Source organism: Sceloporus occidentalis, unplaced genomic scaffold, assembly GCF_023333645.1.
Source record: "Sceloporus occidentalis isolate IW3139 unplaced genomic scaffold, rSceOcc1.0.p SCAF_3, whole genome shotgun sequence".
Taxonomy (NCBI): Eukaryota; Metazoa; Chordata; class Lepidosauria; order Squamata; family Phrynosomatidae; genus Sceloporus; species Sceloporus occidentalis.
This window is the reverse complement of record NW_028316983.1, coordinates 198061095-198077654: the sequence shown is the minus strand read 5'-3', so window position 1 is coordinate 198077654 and position 16560 is coordinate 198061095. Positions and strand designations below refer to the sequence as shown.

The window sequence follows — 16560 nt, the reverse complement described above, 5'->3', positions numbered from 1 at the left end:
CTGTAGCTTCCGAGTATGATACAAGGGTTGCCCCATGTAGAGCGCGTTGCAGAAATCCAATCTAGAGGTTACCAGAGCATGTACCACCGTTTCTAGGTCCCTCTGGGCCAGGTATGGGCGCAGCTGGCGAATAAGCCGAAGCTGATAGCAGGTGTTCCTGACCGTCGCATTCACCTGAGATGTAAGGTGAAGCGACGAATCAAGAAACACCCCCAGACTGCGCACGGAGTCCTTCACTGGAAGCGTGATCCCGTTCAGGACAGGTGGAACCACCGCCATTCCTGGACCAGGAGAACCTATCACGAGTACCTCCGTTTTCTCTGGATTCAGTAAGTACTACTACTTACTAGATCCACCCTCATAACATAGCCGTTGGTGAACATCATGCCTGGCACCAATTTAGTCAACCCAGTTGTCGTTGACATAAAACTTTGAATATAGTAAAGGGGCTTTTAATATGTATTGATGTGTAGATGGAGATGGGTCCATTCCCATTCACTATCATACAATAACCATCAGGGGGTCAACATGTATGGGTGAACTCCCCTCTTAATCAAGCTATACCCTAAGACTCAAAACATTTCCGAAGTGGCCACATACATACATTTGTTGTGTACCTTCAGTTTGTTTCTGACTTATGGCAATCCTCTCATGGAGTTTTCTTGGCAAGTTTCTTTAGAAGGGATATGCCAATGATATCATCTGAGGCTGAGAGAGTATGACCTGCCCAAGGTCTCCCAGTGGATTTATATAGCGGAGCCAGAATTCAAACCCTGATCTCTAGAGTCATAATCCAATGCTCAAACCACAATGACACATTATCTCTCACATGCATGCATGCATACTTGTTTACAGTCCTGGGAAAAGAGTGGGATATAAATAAATAAATAAATAAATAAATAAATAAATAAATAAATAATCAAATAACTATAATAAATAAATAATGCATGCATGCATGCACGCATAACATACAACCATATGTTTATCTACATGTAATTTCCTATGTGATGATCTACTGATGTAGATTCTTTCCTCAGGGGCAGGCAACAGTGTCATTCTAATTGTTTGTGCTGTACTTTGGCCAGATCACAAACACTCTGGGCAGCATTAGGACATTTGTTAAAGTGCTCTTTGAGATACATATAAACAGCTCAGGAGTATTTTACATGTTGAGCAGTGGATAGAAGCCCAGATCAATTTGACTTATGTAATTGTAGCCAATACATATGGCAGGATCACAAAGGTCACATTTGAAAAACTGTATTCTCCTTTATGAAACTATCTGTGACTTAATATTTTCAGAGGAGACCCTTCTCTTAGTCTTCCCACACTTGGAGAAATGATGGACACAGGAGAAGGCTTTCTCAGTGGCTAAATCCAAGTTGTGGAAGTCACTGCCACAGTGTCAAGAGAAGATAGACTGGTGACTTCCACAACTTGGATTTAGCCACTGAGGTGGATGCAAGAGAAGGCTTTCTCAGTCACTATGGAAGACACTGACAAGTTGAGTCTTGCTGGTTCCTTCTCATAGTTGCATTCTTAATTATGTTTTAATCAGTTTAATGTTTGCATAATATTTGTTTATGCATTCAGCTTTCTGTATCCAAAGAATCAAGCATCCATGGCTTGAAATATATATACCATCACTATGGCGGGATACAGATGGGCAAAAAGGGGTGTGTTCATGATGTCATGAAGGTAGAGCCTTCAGACGGCCCTTACCTGAATGCCGCCATGAACACGCCGCCCGCACGCCCCAAGCGGGAAGAAGCGGCATTAAAAAGGTGCTGCTTTTCCCCGCTTCTTTTCTGTATGCTGCGCAGCTGCGCAGCTCCGTCTGTAAGCTGCTGCACCGGTACGCCAGAATTGTTATGCTGCTAATTTAAGTTGCCCATTTAAAAGCTCCGAGTCAGCTGCATCGCATAATGAGTCGGGGTCCTGGAACATGCGTAGTTTGCACCGAGGCTCTAATTACAGTGTCAGATGCCATGCAGATGTGGAAGCTGCAGCACAGCTGCACTCTATTTTAATGCTCGTAACCCTAACCCTAACCCTAACCCTAACCCTAACCCTAACCCTAGAGCAACATGTATGCATGCACTGCTAGAATTGGGGAAAGTTTGGAATTTAAAGTGAACCCCTACACACATTCCTGTGCCATTTTCACCTAACAATAAAAAAACCCTAAAACTTTAAATATTTACATATGTACAAGGGAGGTGATGGGGGATGGCAGGGGGACAGCGGTGGCAGCGGCGACAGCTGTGGCTGTGCATTGCAGATTCAGCAAGAGCGCGGGGACCAAAGGAGAGGAGGCATCCATGATGCTGGTGACATTGGCAACGTGCAAGCGGACAAGGATGCCAACACCAGCTGATCACCAACTGGCAGGAGACCACTATTGTTCTTGGGCAGGGTGGGGGGAAAAGTTTTAAAGGGGCTTGGGTGCTTTAAATGTGCACATATGCTTTCTGCCGCCGCTGCTGAGCGCCGCAGCTGCGCATCTGCGCATCTGCCAGCCGGCAAAAGAAAAAAAAAGCCCCGTTTTTGGCCGCCCATGCAGAAGCTGCCTCTCTCTTTGCAGCGTCCTCCGAGGCGGCGGTTTGGAAACTGCGGGTCAGAAACGGCCCCAGCTGAGGCGTCTTCACTGCCCCCCATGTGGAAGCCCCATCACCTGAGCCACGCCCCTGGGGCGGGCGGTCTGGAGGCTCTGTATTCAGCAGAATACACCTCCAAGACGTCTTCCCCTGCCCGTCTGTATCCCGCCTATATATTTTTTTAAAAAAGCATTTTGCCATTTATATATGGGTCATTGTACTTCATGTGACAACCACAGATTTTGATAATCACAGGGGGTCCTGGAACCAAACCCCAGTAGATACGAAGAGCCTACTGTAGTGGATTTAATAAAGTTATCTTCTCAAGTGCTATATGTTGGTCAAAAAGTGAGATACAATTCTAATCAATCAATCAATAAAAGTAAAGTGCAGCTTCCTGTTGGCAGAGCTATTCAGGTGAGATGGACAGTTTGTTTTATTTGGGGGGAGTGTATATGTAATGCTCCCCAACTGGAGCTGGGGGAACACACAAGACATTAAAGATGGTAGAGAGACAGGAGATTATCAGATGGGGTAAGGAGGGACCATTCCCGTCCTTACCCCCATCCTTATCGCTTCTGCTCTTATCTCATCCTTCTCCCGTCAGTGGCATCAGTCACTGTATTAACAGGAGTAACCATTAATACAAAGTGATGGGGCCATGCCACTTCAGTGACAGGAGGAGGATGGGGTAAGTGTGACATTGTTTGATAAGCTTATCACAATCGTGTGATAAGAATGACTCAAGGAAGAGATAAGGACAGATGTCATCTGATAATCTTTGTGTGCTTCTGCCAAAAGGATGGGGTAAAGACGGGAATGTTACATCCTTTACCCCATGTGATAATCTCCACAGATTTTGTCTGTCTACACAGGTTGCTACACACATGGACTATCTTCATGAAAGAGTGTTCAAACGTGCATTTCCTAGTGATGGTACATCATATTATATGCAAAATGTTTGTTTCCACAGTTTCTATTGTGGGATATGTGGAAGCTTCCTCCCACCCCTGTAAATAAGAATGCAATTGCCACATGGTGGAAGTTGCAACTATATGTTGAGGGTTGAACAGAATGGATTAGGTTGTCAGAAAGGTTTCAGGCAGAAACAGCTTATTCCAAAGGCAAAGTAAAATGAAAGAGGATAAACTCCTAAATTTGCACAGACCAGCAGCAAGATCATTATTTTAAGAACAATGGGCCCAAACCGACAGGCCAAAATAAAGCTGCTTCGGGTCACTTTGGAAGTGTGCTGTTTAAATGATGCCTGCATCCTATGAGGCCAGAAGCCACACTAAAGCTACGCTCCAATCTTAAGGACTGGAGCACATCTTTGGCGCAGCTTCTGACCTCTTAAGATGCCTGTGTTATTAAACAGCATACCTCCAAAGTGACCCAAAGCAGCTTTATATTGGCCTGTCTGTTTGGGCTCAATATGTAAAATAAATAATTTTATGAGACACATTAAATATGGCAGAGAGACAGACTTACAAGACATAGCTAAGATCTTTCTTCCTTATCTTTTCTTATGTATGTATATATGTCACGTATGTATATTATGTATTAAAATTAATTAAAAATCAATTTTTTTTTAAAAAAAAAAGACATAGCTAAAATCTATAATAGTAAGTGCCTAATATTACAATGGCAAAATAGTAAGCCATTGAATAATTTCTGAATCATGTACAGTACAACAATATAATCTGCATGAAATCCAAAATATGGTCCATATATAAAACAAATCAATAATTCTAGATCAAATAGCGAGGTTCCTGCTTCATTGGTACACAATCATAATCAGGTATATAGTCATCACAAGGATCATACTAGAGCTAGCATATGTGAGAGAAAATTTGCATGCCATGCTAGCTGAAGGTCATTCTGTTGCCCTGATATGCTTCAAAAGTATATTTGCTCAGTTAATGGAGGAAAACTGGATGGTCTGTAAGGCTAATTCATTGTATTTGGGGGAAAGCTCCAAAGTTCAGTGGTGGAGTGAATGTTATCCATGCAGAGGGTACCGCATTCAAACCCTGACATTACCTGAAACTGGAGACTTGTTGGGAAGCCAAGGCGGGTTATAGACTGCCACTTGGGACGTCCGCAGGACGTCCCATTTTAAAAAAGGGGCGTCTCTTCTAGACGCCCCTGGCTCTAGTACGGACTCTGTCCGTACAATATGGCGCCGGCCGTTCCACACGGCCGGCGCCATCTTTACGTATCGGATGCTGTGCGTCGGAACGTGTCGCAGCGGCTGTGACGTCGCGAATGCACCCCTGGCGCCTCGCGACGTCACAGAGGCACCGCAGAAAGAAGCTCCATTTTGGAGCTTCTTTTTTGCTCCGTAAGGGAGCCACGCAGTGTGGCTGTGACTGCTCCCTTACGGAGCAAACGGCGGCGGCAGCAGACCGCCTCAAAGCGGCGGTCTATAACCCGCCCAAGTAGGCAATACTGAGGTAGATGAACCAATAGCCTCTTGTCAGAGGAATAAGAGAGCTTCCTACATTCTAATGCCTCAGTTATGATCTTATAAGACTCAAGCAGACAAGGCATAAAAGTATTTGTAAATTAGATTACAAGACTAATATATTTTCAGAGCCATATGTTGGAAGTAATCATGGTACTATCTTCTTTTTTGCATTTTTTTCTATTTTAAAGGGTTGTTGGGGGGGTGTATTTGTGCATGTGTGTGTTTGTATTTTTAAGGCCATTAACTGGTGTTTAATCCACTGAAGAGCTAACTGTTGCTGGGTCTTGTAAATGACTGAGACATTCATTCAGACTAAAACTGAACCCCTAATGTTCAGCAGTGTAAAGGGGTTAGGAAATCCCAATTGTGCTTTGGTCTTTTCCAGAACAGATTCTGCAGCATCTCTACTTCAGTGAAAAATCTACTGCACTTTGCAGTCAGTCTGCAAAGTTACACCCGCCCCTGTGCACTTTCCTAAGTGGATCTCAGCTGTGCTGTCTTAACTCTTGGTCCCTAAGGAAGCCAGAGACAGCAGATGGGGTTAGGGCAGAGGGCTGATGCTTCTGACAGTAAACGGCCCCGGTTGTTGAGTAGAAGCTGTGAGCGTCAGGAAGCGCCTTCTCCCTTGAGAATCAACCACTGAAGAAAGTTGAAAACGAGCCTTTTGAGAAATGCTATTAAAAGTAGTAAAATTTACAATTGTGCAGATGATGTGCTGCTGGGCGGTTATTCGGATGCTAATGAGTTTGACATTAGGGAACTCTGAGGGTTTACAGCTACTCCCTTATGTGATTTAGCGCTTTATTGGCAATCTTTGAGAAAATAAGTGGAAAATGTATTGCTAATAAATATATAACCTGATGGAGCATTGGGGGAAAGAGTGAGGGGAAAGGCTGCTAAATTTAAGGATATAGAAAAGACTCCTCTCAGGGATCTTTTGTTTTAGGATAATGTATTGCAAACAAAAGGACAGAGGCAGGTGCAAACTGGCTCTTCTATGAAACTAGATTAGTAAATTAAAATCTTATCAGGGTACGCAACCTATTTTTCTAATAGCATGTCTATTATAAGATTAACATCCTTTTAGTTTGTTGGCTCATTTCCCTCCTCTTGGCCATAATGTTATTTTCTCTCTTTCCTATAACTACTTGCTAAACTTTTCTTTGTTTGACATGTGTTTGACATTTGGAAGCCCAGGAAAAGTGAAAAACATGACAAAATGTGTGTGTGTACATGTGTAGGCACCATCAGCTAACTTAGACGTTAAAAGGCATATTTTCTCTTTTGAGTGCTAGTAACTACATTTATTAAAAAGAACATATTAAAGTTGATGAATTGTGTCAGAAGTATCTACCATGACAAATTTGCAGACTTTAATATGCCTTCTATTTCCTAAACAGAGCTGGGGTGTGTTACTAATATCCATCGGTTCCCCTGGCTCTATCCCCATTTTGAATTTTACTTCATTCCGGAAAGCCTCTCCAACACAATGAATAGTATATCCAGGGATTTGATAGGGTGAAATAAGATGCAGACAATGAGTTCTACAGACTCACAGAATCAAAGAGTTGGAATAGGCCACAAGGGCCATCCAGTCCAACTCCCTGCCATGCAGGAATACACTTGAAAATGCAGTCCCAACAGACGGCCATCCAGCCCTCTGTTTAAAAACTTCCAAAGAAGAAGACTCCACCACACTCCAAGGCAGTATATTCCACTGTCAAACAGCATTTACCATCAGGAGGGGTTGCTTACTGTTTAGGTGGAATCCCCTTTCCTGTATCCTGAATCCATTCCTCTATGTCCTAGTCCCTGGAGAAGCATAAAATAAACTTGATCCACCCTCAGTATGACATTCTTTCTAATATTTAAACAAATATCAGATATAGAAAAATTATTGAAGAAGGTTAAGGCAAAAGCAGGTTTATAGCTGAACATCTAGAAAAAAAAATATGACCACAAATGAGCTAAATAATTTTAAAGTACATGGTGAAGAAATCGAAATAGTTTAAAATTTTGCATACTTGAGATCAGTCATCAATTAGAGTGGAGACGGTAGTCAAGAAATCAGAAGAAGAGTAGGACTTGGAAGGGCAGCTATGAAGGAACTAGATAAGATCCTGAAATATAAAGATTGATCATTAAATACCAAAGTTAGGTTTGTCCATGCCAATGTATTTTCCATTTCTGTGTATGATTGTGAAAGTTGGACAGTGAAGAAAACTGTCAGGAAAAAAAATCAACTCATTTGAGACAGAAGAGTTCTGAGAATACTGTGGACTGCTAAAAAGGCCAAGGGATGGATCCTAGAGCAGATCAGGCCCAAATTCTCCCTGCAAGCAGAAATGACTAAACTGAGGTTGTTGTATTTGGTCATATCATAAAAAGAAAGAATTCTCTAGAAAAGGCTATAATGCTTGGCAAAGTGGAAGGCAATAGGAAAAGAGGCATACCACATTCCAGATGGATAGACTCAATAAGAGAAGCCACATCCAGGTGTCTGCAGGAGCTGAGAAGGGTAGTTGAGGATAGGATGGTTATTATTATTATTATTATTATTATTATTATTATTATTATTAACCTTTATTTATTAAGCACTGTAAATTTACACAGCGCTGTACATACAATCTTTTTGATTGAGGACTGGAGGTCTGTTATACATAGGGTCACCATGGACCAAAGTCGACTCGAAGGTAATTAGCAACAAAAGCATGTCACCTCTTAACCTTCTCTTCTCTAGGCTAAACATACCCATCTCCCTAAGCTGCTTCTCATGGCATAGTTTCCAGATCATGGTCTGTAATAGTCCTTTGGATCTTATTATTTTATTCCTGACCTCTCCCAACCTCATACAGAAAGCTGAGTTGTGGGCTTATTTTATGCTGACTACAAATTCATTCATTGTTAAGTCTCCAAATATTTGTACTAAACTACCATGCCAAAAGGAGTGAAGACCAGTTATCTGCAATCTAGGAGATTTCATCTGCAATTTTGGGGACTGTAAAGTAGGTATGTGGATTACTTAGCCCTAAATATGTGGACCTAGCTTGCATAGGAAGGAATTTGACATAGCTCTTTGTGACTTATTAACCACTAGGAATAAAGCAAACTTCAACTAGCTGTGATAAAGGTAGGTCTGAGCTTTAGTAAAGGTAGCAAACCCTGTGTGAGCTACCAAAAGAAACAGCATGGTGTAGTATTTTGAGTATTAGACTAGGGCTCTGGGAGACCAGGGCTTAAATCTCTGCTCAGTTAAGGAAGCACCTGGGTGATCTTGGACAAGTCTCTCCCTCCCTCTCTCTCTCTCTCTCTCTCTCTCTCTCTCTCTCTCTCTCTGCCTTAGAGTAAATCAATGGCATACAGTCCTCTTCTGAATAAATCTTGCCAAGAACACTATATAAAGGGATCATTATAAGTCAGAATTTACTGGAAAGCACAAAACAAGAACAATGAGGATTCTATTTCCACTACTTTTTTTTTGGGGGGGGGGGGGGTCTTTAAGACCACATTAGTAGGTTTGTCATCCTAACACCAGCCACAAAATTGTCTAGAGAAGGGGACTTGCCTTGCATTTTGTATTGCTAGGTTTCTATCCTTTCATCTTTTTCACAAGGAAACAGACAGTAATGTGAATGGCCCCAAAAGAGATGGAATCAAAGTGATTTCAAATTAGATTTCTCCAATTATCTAGGGATTTGCCTGAGATTTAGATGAATCTCCTATTCAGTTGGTCTGGATGGATCTGAGCGAGATCCAAAGTGTAGATTCTTCCACAGTGGACCAAACACAAATCTGAGCATTCTTAGAGATTTATTAGCATTTTTAATTGAGAAAAAACAAAGACAGTATGTCTATAAAAATGATACATTTCTCATCAAGCTTAATGCACAAGGAGGGTGGGTTGTTTTTTCCCCCTTCCCTTAATGGAATGTTCTAAAAACTGTTCAGATAATGGTGTTAAAGAGACTCCCCAGCCCAGTATTTTGAGGAAAAGATGATTAAGTAAAATACCAAAGGACTGATTCTATGTTTTGAGTTTACGATATATACTCAACTATAAGTTGAGAAATTTATGCCCCAAAATTGACCTTAAAATTTTGGGTACTTATGTAAGGGTCAGTACATCAGAAGTGCTTAGAACAGTCCAAAAGAAAGCAAGTCAGATGTCCCAATCTCCATTGAACACCAATTTCTTCCTCCTCCAGTCTGTTTTGTAAGCCTTTGCTTCCTATCAGAAAAACTCCCCATTTAAATCCACTTGCTTCTCTCCCTGGTCCCTTGCAAGACCTGGCTTCCTGTCAAAAAAACTCTCCATTTAAAACCATATCTCCAGTCCCTTTTGCATAGGGCTGCCATAATTGTCCACTTTTACCAGGGACAAAATGTAGGACAAATTCAAGACCAAACTGTAGGGCAACTGCAGGACAAAACTCAGCTCAAAATGTAGGACATTTAAGGTCCACCATTTTTCTTCAATGTCCTACATTTTGGGCTGAGTTTTGTCCTGCAGTTGTCCTATAGTTTGGTCTTGAATTTGTTCCACATTTTGTCCCTGGTAAAAGTGGACAATTATGGCAACCCTGCTTTTGCAAGACCTTGCTTAATATGGAAAAAACTCTCCATTTAAATCCACTTGCTTCCTTTCTCAATCCGATGCTAAAACCTCTCCTCCAGCGCCTGGGAATCGGTTGGAAGAGGTCCAGAGAAGGAGAAGGAGGGACAGAAGTGGTATTTCCCCCTTTCCATCCTTCCTTATAGCCCCTTAAATTTGGCCTTTGACTTATCCATGGGTCATATCAAAATCCAGGATTTTGACCCTGAAACCTTCCCTCGACTTGTACACGAGGTCGACTTGTACACAAGTATATATGGTATTTGTTTTGTTTTACTATCTCCTAAGAACACCAAATGTTTTGGTGGAGTCTATGGGATGCAAAAGAATTACAATAGTAGATTACCGCACTACATTCTTAGAGTGCTGCTATTCCACTTTTACTGCTCTAGCTGCCTCCTGTTGCATTCTGGGATTTGTAGTTCAGTGAAGCCTAAGAGCTCTCTTGCGGAGAATTCTAAATGCCCCGCCCAGAATGCAACAGGAGGCAGCCAGAGCAGTAAAAGTGAAATAGCAGCACTATAAGAGTGTAGCATGGTAATTTACTGCATGTTTTCCTGGAAAACTTTTGTTGTTCAAGCACTTCTTTCCTTACCGTATGTGTTCCATAGCCACAGACTAAAAAGAGTGGTGGTGGTGGTGTGGGGGATGAAGCTCAGGAAGAATATCCCCCAATGACATTTTGTTTCAGCCTGCATATATCTAGCACAGCAGAAACTTAAAATGTCAGTTGGGCATTTAGAAATATAATTTAAGCATCCAAAGAAAAGGGACAGGTAAAATTACCAAAGGAATAAGAGCATAGCAAATATAAGAGATATAGACATGAATGATTTTCAGTGTCATTCTCTACCATGCTAGACATCACTTCTCTAATATTACACCATACAGAATCCTTAGTAATGTTTTTGTACTAATGTTACTCATAAACTATAATTTCCATATGTCACTGCACGTAATAGCAATAGTTGTGAAATAAACAACTAAACAAAATTAAGAGTATATCTTCTAATTGCAGTATCATAAGCACAGCATAAATATATTTAGATTGACATAGGCCCGTTACAGACGGGCATAAAAGTACATGCTCAGCACATACTAGGGTTAGGAAGAGCCGTCTCTTCCTCATGGCCCCCAACCCTAGTACATGCAGAGCGCGTAAGAGATGGTGCCACCTGTCCACATGGGGGCTGCCATCTTTATATAGCGGACGCTCTGTATCCGCACGTCACGCCCCAGATATGACACCGCGAGTGCGTGATTAGCGCCTCGCGGCATCACATCCGGGGCCCAGGAAGGAGCGCGATTTTCGTGCTCCTTCTTTGCAGCGTCCGGGAACCGCGCCGTTTGGGTGCTGCGGTTCCCGGATGTTGCAAACGGCGGCAGCAGCAGACCGCCGCTTTACGGCGGTCTGTAACCCACCATAGTTTCGTGAAGTTAAAGTGAAAAATTGGTAGGATGTGATATTTTAAAAGAAATTTTTAAAGGAGTAAAACTTTAAACAAAAAACTCTGAGGCCTCTCCTTTTTTCACCCACTGACCCTCACCATACTCATTCCTTCTCTTCTGCCGAGTTCCAGGATTTTAAAGGGATGAAGGTGAACACCTCAGCCCATTTCTGCAAAAAGGCAGACATTTGAGGAGCAGTGATGTCTTCCCCCCAAAATGTCACCTGATGCAATTTCTAACCCCTCCCTGCATCCTCCTAGTGATGCCCTGGTGCTTGACATTTGAGTACTGGCAGAAAATTTCATTTAGACAGCCGAATTCATATTTGAGTAGCCAATGCTCTCATTTTGTGCCCCCCCCGCTATATTCCTGAACTATGGGTGGTACTTGTTGATTTTCTCTGTCCTGATTGGTGTGCAGGAACATTCATCTATTTTTCTTTCTGTGCTGTTAGGAGGTGTGGGGATTTTTTTCCTCCCTGAGATGAAAGGAAACTGTGCAGCTTTCATTGAAAAATGCTCAGCTTTTCCAACTGGCATGTTATGGGTATATTATTTTACAAATTTACAGGCTTTCAGTTCTCATTTCATAATTCTCATTTCACAATTCTCATTTCATATATATATATATAAAACTCATTATGTAATTTCAACATTACATATCATAAAGTTCCAACATTAATATTTTCTCATTTAACTTTCCCAGTTCTTCTGGAATTAAGACCTATCCTGTGTATTGTTTTGCCACAACTTTCCCTTCCTCCTTCTATTGCTGTAGCCCTCAGGTTACACAGAAATTGTCAGCTATCAAACCAGCTATGGGCTGAGGGAGAAGAAGAAAGTTGCCTAAAAGTTTACAGCCCTCTCACCCCCATAGCTACATTCCTGGAGTTGGACCACTCTATTGAACTCTCTGAATAGGATGTCAAATGCATAGAGGGAAAAGTCTTAGTTTTCAGTTCAGCATAACTCCCTCAGCCCTGTCAAATGCATATGAGAGGAAGTCTTGTATTGCCATGAACTGTGTTATTACATTGAGGTTTCTGTTCGATTTGGTGATGACAACTATCTTACAGCCTTAATTTAAACATATATCATTAGTGGGATGGGCAGCCTGAACTACAACTGCCATGAGACCCAGATTGTATGGCCAATGGTTGAGGACAGTAGGAGTTGTAGGTCCAAACATTTGAAAGTCACTGGTTAACTACCCATCAACTAATACATAACAAGGAACAAATGGTATTTCCTGAAAAGCAATGAGACTTTGGAAGTGTTTCAGAAACATATTTTGGAATATGTTTTTAGAACTGGATTCCAGCCTATGCTTTATTTCATTTATAAAAAGTTTTCATCCAAGTAGCTCAGGAAGGTGTACATTGTAAATTGTTTTCCTCCCACTTTTAATTTCAAAACAATCCTGTGAGGTAGGATACATAAAGAGGGCTTAATGAGGCCATGGCTGAACATGTATTTGAGTCTCTGTCAGCTAGCCCTCCTGCCCAGGTTTTCTCAACTTAGGCCCGATACAGACAGGCAGAAAGGAGTGCTGAGACGTCGCCCCTTTCTACCCCACACGGAGGCTGCAGCAACCAAATGCTGCAGCCTCTGGGAGCCCTAAAAAGAATCTGCTACCATTGGTGCCCTTGCACACTCTGATGACATCCATGCGGCACCGTGCCATTTGCTGTGCTTCGCATATGTCGTCATGGCAGCCCCCGTATAGATGGAGGCATGCCATTATGGTTTGGTAGAACTCGGGAGCATGTGGTTGCTCTGTGCTCCCGAGCCCTAATTTTGGCCCCAGGATGGTGCTTGTTGCCTGTTTGTATAAGGCCTTTGTTCACCCATGTTTTAGAATATAACTCCCAGCATTTAATATGGTGGTGAGTGGTGATGGGAAGTGAAGTCCAAAACATCTGGAGGTTACCATATTGAGAAAAGTTGCTCTAGCCCTGTGGTGGCAAACCTATGGCACATATGTCAGAAATGGCACACAAAGCCCCTGCCCTCCTGGTCCTTCAACTGTTTCCAGGAAAGAGCATCGACGGGGGAAGCGTGTCCCTGCTGGTGCTTTTGGACATCTCAGCGGCTTTCGATACCATAGACCATGGTATCCTTCTGGGACGCCTGGCAGAGGTGGGGATCGGGGGCACTGCGCTCCAGTGGTTCCGCTCCTACCTCTCCGGGAGGTCCCAGATGGTGCAGCTGGGAGACGTGTGCTCCGATGAGAGGCCCCTTAAAACCGGGGTCCCTCAAGGGGCCATTCTGTCTCCCATGCTATTTAACATTTACATGAAACTGCTGGGACAGATCATCCGGAGACATGGGGCGCGGGTTTATCAGTACACTGATGATACCCAAATCATTTTCTCTATGTCTCCGACTGATGCAGGGGATGGCGTCTCTCCTCTCGTGGCCTGTCTAGAGTCAGTAATGGGCTGGATGAGGGAAAACCGACTCAAGCTGAATCCAGAGAAAACGGAGGTACTAGTGATAGGTTCTCCTGGTCCAGGAATGGAGGTGGTTCCACCTGTCCTGAACGGGGTCACGCTCCCTGTGAAGGACTCCGTGCGCAGTCTGGGGGTGCTTCTTGACTCGTCGCTTCACTTGACTGCTCAGGTGAATGCGACGGTCAAGAGCACCTGTTATCAGCTTCGGCTGATTCGCCAGCTGCGCCCATACCTGGCCCAGAGGGACCTAGAAACTGTTGTACATGCTCTGGTAACTTCAAGATTGGATTTCTGCAATGCACTCTACATGGGGCAACCCTTATACCAAACTCGGAAGCTGCAAATGGTGCAGAACATGGCAGCCCGGCTGGTCACTGGTGCTCCCAGGACCAGCCATATAACACCGGTTTTAAAAGATCTCCATTGGCTGCCCATTCGCTTCCGAGCTCAATATAAGGTGTTGGTAATTACCTATAAAGCCCTAAATGGCTTGGGCCCAGGATACCTAAAGGACCGCCTCTCCCCGTACATTCCGCCTCGCACCCTCAGAACGACTGGGCAGCAGCTACTGAAGGTGCCTGGGGCTAGGTTAACCTCCACTTCTCGGAGGACGTTCTCCATAGCTGCCCCAGCCCTTTGGAATGCGCTGCCCACAGAGCTCCGCTCGTCTACTACCCTGGCCCAATTTAGGAAAGACCTTAAAACCTTCCTATTCCAACAGGCATTCCCCGAATAAATATCCTGTGGGCCTCCCTCCTCTTTCGTGGCCAAGAGGTTGGGCTATGGGGCTTTTTTATTGTTGGTTTATGTGTATTTTTTAGTGTGTATTTTAATTTGTTGTATTTTAACATGTTGTAAGCCGCCCTGATCGAAGGAAGGGCGGCATATAAATAAAAAGTTTATTTATTATGATTTAAGACCCATCCTTGGAAGTCCCACCCCCAGCAAGCAGAAGTTGCACCCCTGGATGTCCCATCCTTGCAGAAGTCCCCAACATCAGGTGACAGCTAGTGCAGGAACACTTTGAGTTTGGGCATTCAGTCTTTGAAAGGTTCGCTATCACTGCTCCAGCCTATATCCCACAATAAATATATTATGCAAAGTCCTCTAATGTAATCCTACGTAAAACTATATACTGTTATTTAAAATGTGTGCAGTTCTCTTCCAGATAAAATCATGTAGGTATAAATTTAGTAGCAAGCATTTAGCTATCAATTTATGATAGAAAAATGTTATTTTCCATATCTTACATTTTTTGTAATCTGCCCTACAGAGTCATATGATAGGTCCTTCTCCTCGGTATCATAAACAACATATTATATCTTTAGAAGAGCAGAATCACACCTTATTTGGATACAATCGTAATTCCTTTAAGGTAATAAAAGTTTACCCATTGACAAGCACAGGTTAGACTCATCATATCTAGTCTTACTAACTAAAAGGGAAGAAAAGAAGTTTAGTCCAGTTTCATCCTACTTCATCTATAGTTTTGCTCATTTACTTTGCATTCTTTCTTGCAGAGAATGAATTTTGGGATTATCTATTAAGTCAGACAAGACATTTTGGTCCAAGAGACGGATTTGGTCATTTGGAATTTGCACATAATTGTGCTCCGAAGCAAGCAAAGGTGGGAGAATATATTCAGTGTTTAGTTTTGAGTGGAAAGTATGTGATGTTATTTGTCGCATTGCTGTTACATTTGAAAATCTCATTATGACCTCCAAACTTTACCTTCATTTGCAGTGTAACAGTATTTGATAGACCAGACTGATGCTTTCGGTGTTATGTCATTCCAAAATGGGAATGTGGCAATGGTATTTTCAAATGAACTTATAATTCTCACAGTTAAAAATATATTTTACCACATATCAATTTTATTTACTATAGGATATATTTCTTTAATAGGATGTGCATTCACCATAGTTTATTCAACAAGGTTGCTAAGAATCACAACATTTTTTGTCTTTATATATTTCCATATCACGAAGCTAATCTCTTTTCCCCCATCCTTTTTAAAAAGGGAGTTAATGCCAAGTGCCATCCAGAAAACATAGTCTTTCATAGAATGAAACTTAAAAGGGTTTTTTTTGGGTGGGGTGGGGTTTGGAAAAATTAACATTCTGCTTTTGCTTCTATTGACCTGTCTTTTAATGTGGTGTAATATTTCAACATATTTGTTCTGAAAATATAAAGCTGGCACCTGCCCCCTCATTTCATAAAGCTGCGACTTTACCCTCTGATGCCTTGGTAAAGCAGACTAATAGAAATCCTTGGCACACATTAGTTACCTAAGGGAATAATAGAACTATTTGCTGTAATCGTTTGGCAAAAGGACATAAACATATGGCTTTGGTTTATATTCAGAACTGCCAGTTGTGCAAAGTTGCATGGAAGAGGTATACAACAGCAGTGACAACTCTGAAATCAGAAGTGAGAATCAAAATAAATCATCCTCATTACAGAACCATCCAAGCTTGTCTTTGGTCTAACGTTTATTCCTCAGTTGTGCATTTTCAAATATTAGATTCCCTCTTTGGAAAAAAATACTCCTTCAAATATATATATAGCATTTGGCCATCTGTAATCATGGTGTCCGAGAATGGATTACACGGTATGTAGTCTCAAATTGAATCTGTTTTCAGATTTAGATTTAGTGTTTAAACTTATTTATTTTAGTTTGGGAGGATAGCAACACATCTACAGGAGTCAGATAAACGTCATTCATTTTTCATTTTGAGAAAGAAATAGCTATAATGACAAAATAGAAAATGTGTCTGAAAAAACTTATCAAACCACAGAAAAGGATATTAAATATTGCTTTCGAATTCTATTCTTGCCATTTTTATTTTTAAAGAAAATAACCAATATCTGAATAATCCACTTGAGTTAAAAAGAAAGGGAAAATACTTTAATTGATTTCTCAAATCCTTAAAATGTGCCGTGAGTCTTTTGAAAGCCATGTTTGCATTGAAAATAAGAG

The 16560-nt window shown here is 41.9% G+C and overlaps 1 protein-coding gene across 10 annotated transcripts in view; it reads left to right on the top strand.

Annotated features, from left to right (window-relative positions):
- Window positions 1-16560, top strand: part of ST18 (ST18 C2H2C-type zinc finger transcription factor) — a 291729-nt gene that overhangs the window by 159470 nt on the left and 115699 nt on the right. For 3 of the 10 annotated variants that reach the window (XM_089517301.1, XM_089517300.1, XM_089517293.1), the window contains exon 2: window positions 15101-15207. The exons of the other annotated variants lie outside the window; for them this stretch is intronic. The gene's annotated coding sequence lies outside the window, so the exon portion shown is untranslated. The remainder of the gene's footprint in view (window positions 1-15100; window positions 15208-16560) is intronic. 10 annotated transcript variants of the gene reach the window in all.